This window comes from Pinus tabuliformis, chromosome 3_2 (genome assembly GCF_031772625.1).
Source record: "Pinus tabuliformis cultivar Carrire ecotype Pingquan chromosome 3_2, CPIR1, whole genome shotgun sequence".
Classification (NCBI taxonomy): domain Eukaryota; kingdom Viridiplantae; phylum Streptophyta; class Pinopsida; order Pinales; family Pinaceae; genus Pinus; species Pinus tabuliformis.
In genome coordinates, this window is record NC_142302.1 from 804,965,313 (window position 1) to 804,982,333 (window position 17,021).

Sequence of the window (17,021 nt, forward strand, 5' to 3'; positions counted from 1 at the left end):
AGATGACAATCCAATGAAGACATTACAAAGTTCATAAAAAAGTCACCATATGTCCTATAGGGAAGTAATTGATATATGTGTGTGTGTGTGTGTGTGTGTGTGTAAAGTTTAACAATATTGGCTTAGTACTAAAGTACCAACATAAATGCACTTGCAAGACGAAACATAGATAAATATGACAGTATGCTAATATTAGAGAACAAACAAAAATATATTCCAATGGTGTGATTAAGATGAATTCTATATATGGTTGTACGATCTCCATGCTAAGCCAATGTCAGAATGTGGTATGTGTTGGTGAAACTATAAGTATGAACGATCCTGAGATGACAGGGGCTAGTCGGAGCTAAAGAAATACCACATGAATGAAGGAGTAACTACCTAACAATTTTAATATAGTCTACATTACTAAAATAGGTGTTACTTCATGCATTTTGATCAATTATTCCGTGATACTTGGTGCTAGTGCACGTCCCTGCCTTGTTGATCTGTACGTGTGATAGTGATCCTTGTGGCTATAATATATGTGAGATCCTTTTTCATATATGGCCGCAAATCAAGAGTAGTGACAATGGTCTTTGATCCTTATCAAAAGTTATTTATGTCAATTAAAATAATAAACCATTTTAAATTCCTTGGGATTTAATAAAGTTCTTCCATTATTGTTTGAAATGAGAGGGTCCTCAATCCTATGATCATAATCACTTCCTCGATATTTGACCAAAATAGATGTCGTTATTGAAATCCAACTTGAGAGCTCAAGAGAATCTTTTAACACTATGATTAGTACACCAATTATTATATGCACACCAATGCCTAACATAAACATATGCATATATTCACTGAGTCACATAACACCTACATCTTAATTATTCTTTAAGAGCCCTTAAATTCTAACCAAATGAAAGAAATAAAGAGATTAATAACAATGTATATATGCCTATGAATGTGTAAGTAGTAAAAGAGTTATAAAATGGTTAGATATTGCAAAAATAGAGATAAATTGCAAAAAGAGAGATAAATTGCAAAAAAGGGGGGTTTAAGTCAAGAAAAAAGTATCAAATTAGTGACTCACATCTCCCCTGGACCAATTCAGTTGCGTGTCCTCATGCAACCTATTCTGTTTCAAGAATATTGATAAGTAGGTTAGCCTAATTCTAGGTAAGGTGTCCAAACTCTCCTGGATTATAATACCCTAATGCTTTATCCATATCTATCAATTTGTATCTCTCTTCCTCCTCATTGCATTGGGCAAGGTCTATGTAGAATATTGTAGGGAACCAATGTAAGGGGCAATGAAATTTGAGTCCTACTCAATGTGAGCCATGCTTAAGTAGAGAGTATGTGTAGAATATTTACCAATTAAGGGAAAGGCCAAAGTAGCAGTACCTCATGGTATGCTTATCTGAAAAGAATGGTGGGAGCCCCTCCCAAATGTCATCTCCCACTAAAAGAGCTTCCAATGAATAAGTTTTTGAATACTCAATGAGTCACTAGGATATTCTCTTAGTCTTAATAAATCATTGGCAACAAGTCTAGTAATCAGATAATCCTCACAACACATCAACCTGGATTCAATCTTTCTACAAGCATAAAAAAGACAGATGTTCTTCCATTTGACCAAATTACAGATATAAGACATAAATTCCATTAACAAGATATCCCCAACAAATGGGTTAGGATTCCATTGAGAGTTATATTGCAAGACAAAGTTAAAAAAAATACAATTAACAAAGTAAATTTTGGTTTGTTGTATTTGAGTTATGATATACCTCAATAAAGGTGTGTGGTTGATTAATATCATAGGGTTAGGCATCCGTAAGTTTCCTAAGTTGAAAGGTATTCCATAATTCATGTAGGTAGATGGGGTATGCTCTAGGGTGTTCCCAACAAATGGAGGCTTCCATAATCATTTCACAAGCTTCCTTTCTAAGCCTCTTTTATCTTTGCTAAAAGTCCTACCATTAGTAGTAATCTAAGTTTTCCTATTCTCTTCCTATGTTAACTAGATGGAAAACCATCTTTGCTTTATTTTTTATATGAATTGTTGGTGACTTTCATTGTTGATAATACCCAATCCAAGGAGTATGTCTTTGGTCTACCACTAAGGCATATTTGGCTTCAACTATAGGAAAGCATAAGTTTTTGCAAGAATATCATCTCATATAAGATAATAGTGATGATATGTTCAACTTCATTTATACATCCTTCTAGGAATGCTTTGGTGCTAGACTCAAGGTCTTCTCCACACTCAATGGCATCAAGAAGAGAAGATTTGTTGTCAAGTTTAGGCTTATTTCAACAAGACTTGGATTTGAGTTTCTCATTATAAAGAATAAACATTTTAATTATCTTAAGGAGAGCGTAATAGCTTGGGCTGCAAAATAAAATAAAAAAATGATCATAACTCTTACCTTTACTATTTTTTGCCTTCGTGAGCTTGGTGTTGTTGGTCCCAATCATGAGAGTTAGCAATGGATATTTAACAATGGTGTTTATAACATTTTGTGTCTATAATGGAACCACATGCTCAGTAACCCCATTGCTCATAAAATTTCCATCTTTGTCTGTGGAAACCTCTAGCATACTGCAATCTACATCGTCTAGTGGTATTAATTCCTCAAGAGAGCCTGAGGTCTCATAGCTATGTGTAGGTCCTCTATATTTTAAGGTTTGTGGAATTGTTGAGCTCTATGTTGAGTACTGATATTCTTATACATAAGGAGCTTCAGAATTTGTTGATCTCCCATGTGGAAAAACCATCGCCCATGGTTTTCTTCGAACTCCCCAAACAAAAACATCCCAAGCTATATATAATTTGTGCAGGTCCACATTAATCAACACATTGATTAACCTATGATGGCACAAACATACATTGGGGTTTTTCCTTTTTTGTCTTACCAGTTTTTCCATCTATGTTAAAGACTTTAACAGGTAGTATGGCATACTGATATGTTTATCCCCTGATAAATGCGTAAGGATTCTTACATGGTAATGGTACACCATATTGTACCTTGCTCCACAAGTTACAAACTTCTAGAAAATGAAAGCAGCATCCTACCATAGGGGAAGAAGGTCTTCAATCTAGATACCATTTCTTTGGTTTGGTAGTAGAGACGACTTCTGCAAGAATGGGAACCAACATTCACTGTCAATTTTAAAATTCTTGGATAATGTTTCTCCGTTTCATGAGAGATTAGTGATAGCATAAATCATTAACTCATTCACCATTATTGTGAGATTCCTCACAAGAGCCTGAGGCCCGAAGAATATATATGTGAACTCTAGAGATATGGTTGTATCATGTCCTTGAAAACTTCTAGGAAACTTGGCGAATAAATTTTTTACAAATATATCCAAAACCTATGGTTTTTTCTATATGTAACCTATATTCTCTATTTCCACCCAATTTATTTTTCCCCCACGGAGCTTGATTGTTCTTGTAATTTAGCCTTAGCCTTTGCAACTCCATCCCTTGCTGGAGATTCATTTGAATGTAATTGAATGAAATTGATATGCCTTGTTTCGTCGAGTTTCAAAACTATCACTCACATGCTGTAGAATAATGCTATCATAAGGTGGTAGAAAATTCCATTGTTACAATAAGCATGCACCCCACTTGTGTTGATTGGGTGTTGATGTGACTTGACAGTACATGAATTTTTCCCTTCTAGCTCGATCTAATTAATGACTGTACACATTGTGGTATCTACTTGACATGTCTAGTTGAACAGGGTCCGACGATTTAGTTGTGATTTGGCAACACAAAAGGTTTTTAGGAGGTCAGGCTATAACATATTATGGCTTATACAAAGTAATATGACATTCCATAGGGAAATAAAATGTGTCACCCTTATACATAGGCACAAACTTATGGAGTATGTGGTCGAATAATATGGGGTTAATTAAATGTTATGGGGAGAATTATATATATATATATATATATATATATATATATCTATATATATATATATATATATATATATATATATATATATATATATATATATATATATATATATATATATATATATATATATAGTTTCATAAAAGTTTGGATAGGTTATAGGACAAGTTATAAGTGTATGGTGGGATAAAACATTGGATATGGATTAAATTAACCATTTTCCCCCATTTTTTAAATATAAAGTTGAGTCCTTAGATTAGATTAAAAACAAAGAGGAATATGAATAAGGGTAGGAAAGGTAAACATTACAATGACAATTTCCTTTTTCTTATGAGTATTAAATTAAGAATGAATGGAGGATATCAAAAAGGGAGAAGGTTTTAAAGAACAAATGGAATGATGGAGATCAGTTTAGGCACGTAATTTTACTGATTAAGATTCTTTGAAATATTTACGAAATAAAATGAATCAAGGGATAGTGAAATAAAGCACCTGAATTTTAGGAAGAGATGTGACATCATTGTGTTTGATTGACATATCTTGCATGTGCTCTATATGAGCTTTTGCAATTGTCCTAAAAACAACTTGCACATTCTCATTAAGTGCTTCTTATATATAATGAAGGTACATATAACTCATTATCGAATTGCAATGAATGAGGGTGTTTATAGTTTCAAAAAATATAAATTCACCACTTTCAAATACTAAATTCCAAAATGTGAATTCACATGAGTTTTCCCACATCAGCGTATCAGAATAAAACTATCGAAGGAACGAATTGGAGATACATTAGAAAGTTACGATATTGGTAACTTCTGATAAGGGATATTTGAAGAAGTAACGACTATAAGCAGAGGTGGGAAGTGATATCAGGATTTGTATCAGAGGAGGCATATCAAAAGTTTAAAGAACAAGATCTCGATATGAATGCCCCGATAATAGTTATAGATGCAAATATCAGAGGTCTCATGGTAACAGAGGGGACGAGTATCAGAGATGTTAGATATTAGAGGAGGAAGGTATCGAAGCTTAGAGATATCAGAAGTGATGAGTATCGTAAGTGAAACACTTAGAAAGTTACATATTGCAAAGGGATGATATGCCAAGTGGCAGATGTGGGGCCGGAGGCTCTTATAATATTCATTTAAAAATGGGGCACATGACTTGTATTAATCTTTTATAAAAAACAAAAACCTTGTAATGAATAAATTAATCGTTAAGAAAACTTTATTAGGGAATGGCTTTATCGTAACTTTCAAAAAAGGAAAGGTATGATATAATGAGAGTCCAATGAAAACCTTCTAATAATGCATTGATTTTCGAAAAAGATGGCCTATTGGGATTTTGATTTATCAAAACATTACAAGGGTTGAGCTTGCGATAAATGAGTTCCCATGAGGGAAGCTTTTTATTAATAACTAAAATAAAAATAAATGGGGGGTTGTTGAATACTACAACAATTGGCGACATACTGGGTGAAGCAATTATCTCTGTAAAAATAAATGAAAATTTAAAAACCAAGGAAAAAGACTTAGAATGATGTAAATATTTGAAATCTAGTTTGATTAATATTACTCTGAATAAAAAGGACTCATATTTTGTAAATTTTCAAAACTTTTTGTTGATAAAAATATTCATTATCTTTGTCAGTCATTTAATGAGTTGTAGAGATAAAAAAGAGAACTATATAAGATAAGAGTTCAGGTAGAATTACTTGTCAATGGTAGAGCCACAAATGTCAGTAGGCATCCATAGCCTCGATAGGGTTACCATTTAACCAAATAATATCAGTATCCCATCCACTTATAGTAATATTTTAGAGGTATTAATTTTTCTTTTAAACTTTTTCTTTTAGCTGCTTGAAAGCCATTATCCTAGTTTGGTAGCCAGATAATGACAATGCCATTCACAGGTTATAATGATATTAAACAAGCCAACTCATGATGAGACCTATTATCCTATAGTTATGTAGCCATAAGCCATTATCTTGGGTTGGTGACCAATTTTGATAATGCCAACATCATTAGTTTCCCATGATCATGGTAAGTTGACTCATCATGAGACCTCTTATCTTTTAGGTTTTTAAATATTTTTGAACTACACTCTAAAAAATGTAGAATTAGTGGATGGGGAGTTAAAATTAGTCCTTAAGAGTCATGGATGAAAAATTAAAGTCAAAATGTGCTAAAACCTCAAAAAAAAATTATTTTTAAAAGAAACTGTCCATGGCTAATCAAAAGACAACAAGATCTTTTAATGTTTCAAGTCATGAAATATTTACAAATTAACGGATATAGATATTTCAGATATTATAATAGATGCAACACTAAACTTAAATGTTATAATTTCTTTCTAATAACTTCTTCTTCAATTAATAAAACTTCATGTTAATGATGAGAGACCCCAATATGAAGTCAATACATTATTACCCAACACCACTAAGCTAAAGACACCGATATGTACATATGATTATTTACAAGTAGGATAAGTATTTTCAAGAAAAATAAATTTTCAAAACGAGCCCATTAATGGGAAGAGAATCCCTCCTTCCCTATATTTATTGAAGGATAAAGGTTTATGGGCCTAGTTTCTCAACGATCTAAAATGGGTCAAGCCACAACTTTTGAAATTTTGTGTGTTAACCATTTTCTTCATGGGCCTTATCCCATTTCATAAATAATTCACCGATTTGAAAAAAATTATCACTTACTGAACCTGCATCAAACTAAGAATTGACCAATTGTTGGTGGTGAGCAAGAGCTTGTTTTTATTTATCTCTTTCTTCCTCTAATTTTATAATTTGAGACATTCTCAACTGTAAAGCAAAGAAAGATTGTTTCTCTATATATTGCACTAGGGTCACTGAAGGAAGAGTTGTATTAGGAGTTAAGATAGCTTATTTTCCATACACTAAATGATAGGAAGATGGACCTAGAGAGGTTTTAGGAGTAATTATGTTAGCCCATAGGGAAAATACTAGAGATTTGTGCCAATTATTTTGATTTTGGTCAACGGTTCGCTTAATGATCCTTATGATATTTTTATTTGTGGATTCTACTAAGCCATTTCCCAAGGGATAGTAGTTTGCATAATTTTTGAGTTTAAAACCTCTATTGACTTCAAATTCAGTAATAGAATTTCCAAAAAAATAAGATGCATTTTCAAATATGATGGCAAAAGGAAGGACAAACCTGACAATTACAATTGATCAATAAAATTTATTATAGTTTTAGAATTGGTCACCTTCAGGGGTATTTCTTCCACCCATTTGGTGAAATAGTCCGTAGCAGTCAAAATGTAGTTATGATATTTACAAGAGTGAGGAACAATATCACCTATAATATTCAGTCCCCATTCCTCAAAGGGTTTCTCAATGTTAATTTAATGCAAAGGCAAGGCTAGTTTCTTTTCCCTCTTGAAGTAGTTTGGAAGTCTTTTCATTTTCTGACATAAGCATGAGCATCTTTAAATAGAGTTGACTAATAGCAACTAACATGTGGGATCTTATGAGAAGTAGTGTCCTTGCTATAATTTCCACTGGCTCGTCCATCATATAGTGCCTGCAACACTTTTTATGCTTCAGGTTTCTCTAGACATCTTAGTAAGACAAAACCATAATTTCTTCTAAACAAGACATTATTGACAAGTTGATATTCATTAGCTTTAAGCCTCAAAGCTCTTTTTCTTTTGTAATTGAGTTCTACTAGAGCATAACCATTTTTTAAATAAAAAATTAAATCAACATAGAGGGATTCAGTGTCAACAAGACATACCTCTAAAATTTGAATGTTATTACTTGAATCTTCATCAACTGAAGTGTCAAAATATCTACTTATTAATTTGTAAAATCCTTGACCTTTTACTATTTTAGTTGGCTTTATCTCTAGGACATATTCTTGCAGGGAAGTAACTCAATTAACCTTCTTTTCTCCTAATTCCTTATGGATAAGAATTTTTTTAACCATAGGGAAATGAACAATTACTTTCTTATGTGATTTTAGGAGGAAATGTCTAAAATGCTTTATTGGCTTAAAAACTGCAAAATATTATTTTTCAACTTCTGAATATTTTAGCTCATCTCCTTGTAGATTGGAACTAAATAGGGCAATGGAAACTTCAACTTGTTATTCATTGGGTTGAGCCAACACTGCTGCATAGGATTGTTCACAAGTAAAAGTGTATAGAAAAAATTCCTTAGAAAAATCGAGTGTTGATAATGAAGGAGCATCTATGATGGCTTTCTTTATTGATTCAAAAGCCTTTATTTCAATTTGTCCCCATTTGTAGACTACTTTCATTTTTATCATGGTCTGTAAGGGCAAGATAATTTTTGAAATATCTGGGGCAAATCATTTGACAAAATTTATATGGCAAAGAAAAGATTGCATGGAATTTTGGTTGTGAGGCAAGGGGATTTCTGATATTGCATTAATTCTTTCAAGGTCTAGGCAAATTCCTTCATTGGAAGTAATAAATCCTAGAATCTTACCTCCGCTAAGACGAAAGAATGAATTCTTAGGGTTCGAGGAGATTTCAATTTTTTTTCACCTTTTTAATATTTCTTTTATGTCATGAAGATGATTACTCCTCTTTTTTGAATAAATTCTAATGTCATCTAAGAACACAACAACTGATTTATTGATCAAAGCTTTGAAGGAAATATCCATGACTCCCTCGAATGTAGCTCCAACATTAATCAATCCAAAAGGCGTCTTCTGAGAAGCATATGTTCCCCATTTGGTTCTGAAAGTGGTTTTTAGCCTTCTTCAGGATGGAAAAGGATCTGATTATAACCTAAAACACCATCTAAGAAAGACATCAGTTCAAAACCTACAACAGATTGAAAAATTTGTTTCATCGGAGGCAAGGGAAAGTTATCTTTTTCACATGCCTTATTTAAATTCCTAAAATCTATGCAAATTCAAATGTCTCCATTCTTTTTCCTGACTAGAAAAATTTTTGAAACCTACTTGGAATGTTTGACCCAGAAGATGGTTTTAGCTTTGAGTAGCTTATTTAACTCAGTCATAATTTAGGCTTCTAGATTTGGGTCAATCTTCCTAAGTTTTTGTTGAATTGGTTTAACATTTAGCAGGGTAGCTATATTATGCTAAATTATAGATGTGTCATAGGTTTCAATATCATCATACCTCTAAGAAAATACGTCCTTGTATCTTTTCAACATATGTATGTAAGCAGATATTTCATCTGGTGTAAGCCCAAGGCCTAAATTGATGTTCTGGGGTTTATGATCATACCCTAGGTTAACCAATTCGAATCTTAAAGCTGACCTTTGAAGTTTTCAATTCGTGAAATTTTTTAATCTATCTTTCAAATCATATAACTATTCCAATTTCAGTACGAGATTAGGCAAAGAATTCTCTTCACAAGACTTGTTTAGCTACCTATCATGTTCATTTTCATCAATGATTTTATCAAATTAAGACCCTTTGGAAGTTAGAAAAACTAAGGTTGTCATTGTCATCGTTAAATACACAAATGTTCGTTATGTTATTTGGAATGGAGGGACGAAGAATTAACTCAATTGAAAATCTATCATGACTAAAATCTTCACGTGGAATGAGCTTTGAAGAAACATTAGCTAGGATATCAACCCTAACATTCTGTAATCTTGGGATCGAAGCTATTTTGAATGTAGTGAAATGAGAAGTTAGATCTTGGATCAAATATTGATAATGTCTGAGCTGATTAGAAACACAATGGATGTTGGTTCCGACTTTCTTTATGAGAATCTTTGAATCACCAAAATTTTTAAGATACTTGACATCAAGACTAATGGCCTTCTCCAAGCCCTGTACCAACACTCCATATTCAACAATATTGTTAGTACAGTCGAATTCCAATGTGCATGCAAGAATAGTATTTTCTCCATTAGGGTTTACTAGGATTCAACCAGCTCCTGCACCATCATTAGAATTTGACCCATTAAATTGAAGAGTCCATAACAAATTTTCACACTTATTTATAGGATTTTCTACAATATTGAGACATCTAGATGAATCTGTTTGAGAAAAAATTTCGATCTGGGATGACACGGAATAAACTGAAAATGGAGAGTTTTGACATGGGAAATTGCCAAAGAAATATTCAAGAGAATAATTTCCAAGAATGTTGTTTGTAAATACTACTAGTTCATTCTCCTCAACTGAATCAGTCACATAGTACTTCATATGCTTTTCCCTATCAAAATGAATTTCATTAGGTTTTCCATTATAGGGAAGCCAAAGATGTGTCCAATCAATTGCAAAGTAACAATGTAGCTTCTCAGACCAGTCCCTGCTTAAAATAAAGCCATATAATTCAGGGACGTCTCTGACCAAAATATCAATTATTTGACCAAATTTTAGATTTGTAGACAATCTAATTGAGAGAAAATTCACCACTCATAAGGTTTTGACTTTTTTCTTGTCTAATTCAATAATCTAAATAACATATTTCTAAGGTGAAATATTTAATTTGAGACAAAATAAATAAGACATGATATTGGATGATGCACTAGAATCTATTGAATATTTGTGAACATTCTTATTAAAATTTTCAGAAGTCAAGAGGAAAGGTGGAGTGTGGGGATTTGATCCATCTCTAATCAAAATCACCAAAAAAATCAATTTTATCTGTAGGGACATTTCGAGGTTTTCCCTTCCCTTTCGAGGCTTTTGAAGTAACAATGGTAGAAGGTAATGAAGATGCAAGGACTGCATTTAGTTCATTAAGTAAGAATTTATGTTATGGCATTAATTTACTGACCTAACCAAAAAAGTCCTAACCAGAAAAGTCAATGCTGGTCAAACAGGGAAAAATTCTTCCTCTAAGGAGCTTGGTCAAACCCAGTCAACTTCGACCTTCAACAGAAAGCCCAAAAAGTCCAAAAAATTTCAAAAAATTTAGTCAAAATCTAGTCAACTGTAGTTAAACTACAACCAAGAATTAGGGTAGTCAACGCTAGTCAAACCAGAGGTCATATCATGTTGGTTTCATGCCAAAATCTACGTCCAACTAAGGAGAAGTTTCCACACCCATTCCACAGTCAAAATAGGTCAACGCAAGTGGTTAACACAACCAAACTATCTCCCTACAGTTCCATCCATGGTGGTCAACACATTCAACTCCTTCTTTGTTCACACGTGTGAGAGATGACTGCCCTAATCTGCGTACCCAATCAAGTGAGGAGAGAGAGATGAGTGAATATGAGATGATCTCCAAATGAGTTTAGGTCTCCTCCTTTTATATGCAACATTGAGGATGATTTGGGAGTTTGAATGAGTATTTTGCTTGCTGGCCGACCTTAACAATTTGTCCATAATATAAATAAATTCATAGCTCCATTTATACATGTCTGAATCGGATTATCTTTAGATCAATCCTACCCCTGTTGGAGAGAGGAATCCAAGAAAAATATCAGCGATCATAAATAAGGTGACCCTTATGGAGTTTGGCCCTAGTTGCCAATTTTAACAAGTATGCTCTTAGAAAATGTGTGAATGATAGAGTCCACATCATTCCCTATGTAATAGGGTAACAAAACTTAGGAACACTGAGTTTGACAAAGGGGGGGCACAACATTGTAGAGAGTCAAGGAGAGAGATTTGTGAGGGTGTGAGTGCTCTACTTTGAGAGGTTGAGTGTGTCTTTATATAAGAGAAGGTAGAGATAAGAATTTGTTGAATGTATGTGGGATTAGAATAAAGTGGAGTTGTATATTTTTTTAAGGACTAAGGGCCAAGTTGATGAATGAAAAGTTAAAAAAGGGCAGAGTGAGTGCCAATAATATTGAGTAGTGATTTTCCTTTTGAGTGTGGGTTAGGGCCTACAAGTAGGGAGTTGGACCTTCCTTAATAGTGGATATTTGAAGAGAGCTTGGGTTTTAGTTCCTCCTCCAAGTTGGTGCTTACAAGAAATCCATGAAGCTGCAAGTTGGTGCTTGCAAAAAATCCAAGAAGTAGGTGCTTCAGTTGTTGCTTCTGTTAAGTTGACCAGGTGTCTTCAAAAGAATTTATGTTATGGCTTTAATTTACTGGACATATCAGAGATTGTAGAACAACTCACCAGAAACCCAGCTCAACAGAAGCTTCCTCATCTCAGGGAGGAGCTCAACACAGTGGGGACCATTTCTTCCTAAGGGGGGAGGAATGATCTAGGTGGGTGTTGGTGTCCACCCACCTATCGCACTTGGAACCCTGAAACTGTCTCTTTTAGCTTTTCAGTTTCCTTATTTGTAGCACAATTTACTATTTTTAGCAATTTTTCGGGTCTTGAGCTTTTGGAGTCGTTTTGAGGCCCTAAACGACATTTTTTTGGAAATCTGGGAGCAACATCAGTCCATGGACCAATGTTTCTCTTCCCAATGTTTTAGTGCTCGGATAGATATTTCTAACGAGTTATTTTATGCATTAAACGAAGATCGGGTGCCAAAGTTACGACCCCCAGAAGTTGATGTACCAACTTAACCAAAATGGGGCCCACAATTTGGTGTTTCATATTCTAGGGTTAGGTTTTGGGATGTTAAGGGTTTTCCATTGTTTCTCAACAATAAATAGGTCTTTGAGCCTCATTGTAATAGAGTTCAGAGCCATGTAGCCGCCACATCTCTTCTCAAAGATAAGCTACCATTGCCCTAGCTGGTTTATTTCCATTACTGTTTATAAGCATATTTCAGTATTTTACATTAATGAAATGAAGTATTATTTCCACTGCATATCTGCATTCCTGTTTAAATCCGGATCAACAACATTGTAGAGAGTCAAGGAGAGAGATTTGTGAGGGTGTAAGTACTCTACTTTGAGAGGTTGAGTGTGTCCTTATAGAAGAGAAGGTAGAGAGAAGAATTTGTTGAATGTATGTGGGATTAGAATAGAGTGGAGTTGTATATTTTTTGAGGACTAAGGGCCAAGTTGATGAATGAAAAGTTAAAAAAGGGCAGAGTGAGTGCCAATAATATTGAGTAGTGATTTTCCTTTTGAGTGTGGGTTAGGGCCTACAAGTAGGGAGTTGGACCTTCCTTAATAGTGGATATTTGAAGAGAGCTTGGGGTTCAATTCCTCCTTCGAGTTGGTGCTTACAAGAAATCCATGAAGCTGCAAGTTGGTGCTTGCAAAAAATCCAAGAAGTAGGTGCTTCAGTTGGTGCTTTTCTTAAGTTGACTAGGTGTCTACAAAAGAATGGAGTTGGTGCTTCCTACTATTAGATGTTAGTAAACAATCTAAGGAAGTTGGTTCTTCCTATGAGTGGTGGATCACAAGCAAATCAATGTAATAGAGTATGAGATTATATTTATATGATAAAAAAAGATTGGTGGGTTTTTCCCTTTCGGGTTCCACGTTAAATCCTTTTTTCTTTGTGTTTTTTTCTCATGCTTTCTCTTCTATGTTTATGAGATGGTTTCATTTTCTACACATGTTATGATGGTTGTTTCTTACATGAACAAATACCAAGCTTGAATGAAAATTATAATTAGGCATAAAAGTTAAAATTTTCTTTATAATTGATTCACCCCACCCCCAGTATTAAACATTGTTTCCAACAATTAGTACCAGAGGCAATTTCCTTTGCGAATAACTTAACAATATTAAGGTAGATAAAAAGGAAACATGGTTAATCATGTTTCTTTAACACCAGAAGGAGTACCATTTTTTAATGGAGAAAACTATGTGGTTTGGAAGTTCAGAATGAAAGCTTATTTAACTTTTGTCAATTTAGATGCATGGTGCTCCATAGTGAATGGAGTTAATAATGAGAATGATAGTGAAGAAAGAAGGATTATCTTGAAGGTTCTATCATATTAACACTTCAATAAAGTGATCGTTGCAATTCTAGTAGAGAAATGTAGGATATGCTCCACTATATATATAGAGGTGACAGAAATGAGGCTGAACAGAAGGACGAAGAACCTTGTTTCTTAAGCTGTGAATTGAACCTTGTAAATGTTGTTGTTGGAGATAAGAAAAGAAGGAGAAAGAGGATAAATGCATCCAAGAGAAAATATTCTCAAAAGATAGAAGATCATTCCCCCAATGAGGAAGTTGTTGATCATGAATTCAATGATGAAGAAGAAGAAGACTCATATGAGAGGCCACACTGCTAAGAAGTTAAGATATTTCTCTTTTGCAAATATAAAATGGTATGTCATTTATCTTCTACATATTCAAATGAAGTCTCTAAAGAAAGATATATAAATTCATCTAGTAGTAGTGAAGAGAGACATACACTTGTAGCAATAGCAGATGAAGGTACTTCTCAAGAAGAGGGAAGAACACCTCATGAGGTGAATAAAGAGATATCCCATGAGTTTTCATCCATAGAAGAAAATGAAAGTATCTCTAGTAGTAATGAAGAAATAATACTCCCCAAACCCATGGATAATTCTAGAGACTCAAAAATGAATCTAGATCTTTATTATGATTCTTCTAGCACATCTAATAGTGAAGAAAAGGATATAGATCACAAGATTTATTTCAATAAAAATATCATCTCTGCATTAGAAGAGATAAGGGAATGTTCATAAGCAAACCTGAAGCACAAGGTGTAGTTGCATGTGTATGAGCTTCAGAATGAAAGACTGAGAAAAACAACAATTGATCTTAATTCTCAATAAGAGGAAGCCATTACATTGAATGAACAGTTGACAAGTCATCTAAATGAGAAGGAATATTACTTTGAGGATCTACCATGGGGGTTTCACCAGGGAGGAATACCATACCACGTGGGTTGACATTGGGGGATATATATTGAGGAAAAAATGACATAATTTATTGAGCATATATGATCTAGAATTTATCCAGGACAAAGAATTAAAGGTATTACAGACTCATGTGCATGGATGTGCCTATGTCACTTTATGCAATGGATCTATAAGATTGCAAAATACACAGACACTAAATCAGTTAGAGAAAACATAACAGGCAAACATGTAAACATAACACGTTTAATAGGGATTTCACCCAATACTTCTGGGCTATGTCTCCTGGTCTAGCCTTCAGTGGTGGCCTCTCTATTATGTTTTCAAAGAAGAGTTTTTTTTACAATATTGAGCTCAATTTGAGTCTCACTCAATAGATATAAATTAGTAGGACTAGACTTGGATCCCCCAAGTCTCTAGGGTACACAAACTCTCCTTCCTGAAACTTGACCTCTATTGGTCACAGTAGTATGAGCCCAATCTGAGACTCATACATGATAGGCATGTACAGAGGAGTTCGCTTGAATCTCTCAAACCTTCTCTGGAGTACACAGACTCTCTAACTCTCTCTGGCTCTGTCTGGCTAGATGCTACCTTCAGGTCAGCTCGACTTCGTCCCTCTGTTCTCTGCTCTTAGCTTTCTTAACTCACTTTCCTCATTGCTTTCTTTGTTTCTACCAATTCATGGTTTTAAAGCCAATCTGCTTTCTGACTGCTCGTTTCCACTTCCCGGCTTTCTAGTTCTCCTACCTCTGTCCATTTGAATTCCTCTGTTCTGCAACATCATCACTGTGAAAAGCCTTACAGGGAGTTGAACACCTGTTTCATAATGAACTGAGTGTCAATTCTCTTGGAAATGTTTCAACTGTTTTTATTTCCATTTAAATCCCTGAATGCATGCGAACATGATTCCTCTGCCAACTCATCGTTCATGCCAGACTTCAAACCTTTATACAACTCGTCCTGTTTACCCCGTTGAATCTGGTCATCCATCGGATCACATTTCCACCATCGATCTAGGGCCTCCTGATCCTATGGTCTCCATCCATATTGGGCGGGTAAGTAGCATAACATTTACCCTTCTGATGTGAGCGGTTTTCTCTCTCTTCCACCAGATGCTTGGCACCCATTGTGTGCCATCGGGTGAGACTCAATTAAAATTGCTTACAACTTCAAAGCCCTTCCAATATCCTGTCGGCTTTTGTGTGGGACCCGCCTCTGACGGAATCGGAAAATTCTGTATGGTTTTTGACGTTTCGGGTGTGGGCCGCTCGGGGATTTTTCTTCTCTAAGGGTTTTGCCCGACGATATGTGATTAGCGATTTGTTGCTAATCGCATATCAGAAACCTCCCCCATTTCTCAAAAAGACTTCCCATTTTGTTGTTTCGTGGCAGTCTGCATTACCATATGCCAATGGTCTGCGCGCTTGACCAAGGGTCGTCGTTGCTCAGTGTTGCTCACAAATTAGAACTGTTCGAGGATATTTCTGATAAGCTCGACCTTTATAAGGCTTTAAAACTTTGGCATGAATTTTACAGGATTATGAAAACTTAGAGAGTTCTTTAGGATCTAATTCGGATCACGACCTTCCCACTGAAAAATATTTTGGACCACCAAAAGTTGGTTTTTAAGCATCAATCAAGTGAGGGTATAAATTCTTCGCTTGTCCAATTTCTATCCATCTTGCACTGCTTGATTTTGAACCTCTGAGCCCAATCCTGAGGTACTCAACATCCCCTCTGTGCATTGTCCTTACCTTCTGGTCCAGAACTATATCTTCCAGCAATTTATTGAGATATTCAGGCAACAAATCATCAATAGAAGGCAATTGGCTCTTCTTTTCAGGATCTTCAATCAATGAAGGTTCAAATAGTCTCAAGCTTTCTGCATTAACTACAGAATGGATGTGCATGTAAGCTGGCAAATCAAGGCGAAAACCATTTTCACCAATTTTTTCAAGTATCCTGAAAGGTCCATACCTTATTAGCTTCAACTTCTTACCTTCACCTTTCATTCTGTCTTTGCTAACATACAGCTAGAGTTGGTCACCAACTTGGAAACTATGCTCAATTCGATGCTTATCATGCCTTGCCTTGTACTTGGCTTGGCTCTTTTCCAGTTGTTCTTGTACTGCCTAGTGAATCTCTTAGATTTGTTCAATGAACTTGGTTGCCTTGTCTACATCACTGTGTCCATCAATTGCTATGTCTTTACCAAAGACAAAATCCAAGGGAGACCTTGGTGTGAAACCAAAAGAGGTCTCAAAAGGAGATCTTTGTGTAGAAGAATGTTTAGCTCGATAGTAAGCATGTTGCACATAACATAAATGTTCATACCAAAGCTTGGGATGCTTGTTGCAATAGCCACTGAGCAACTGGAACACTGTCCTGTTGACTACCTCTGTTTGGCCATCTATT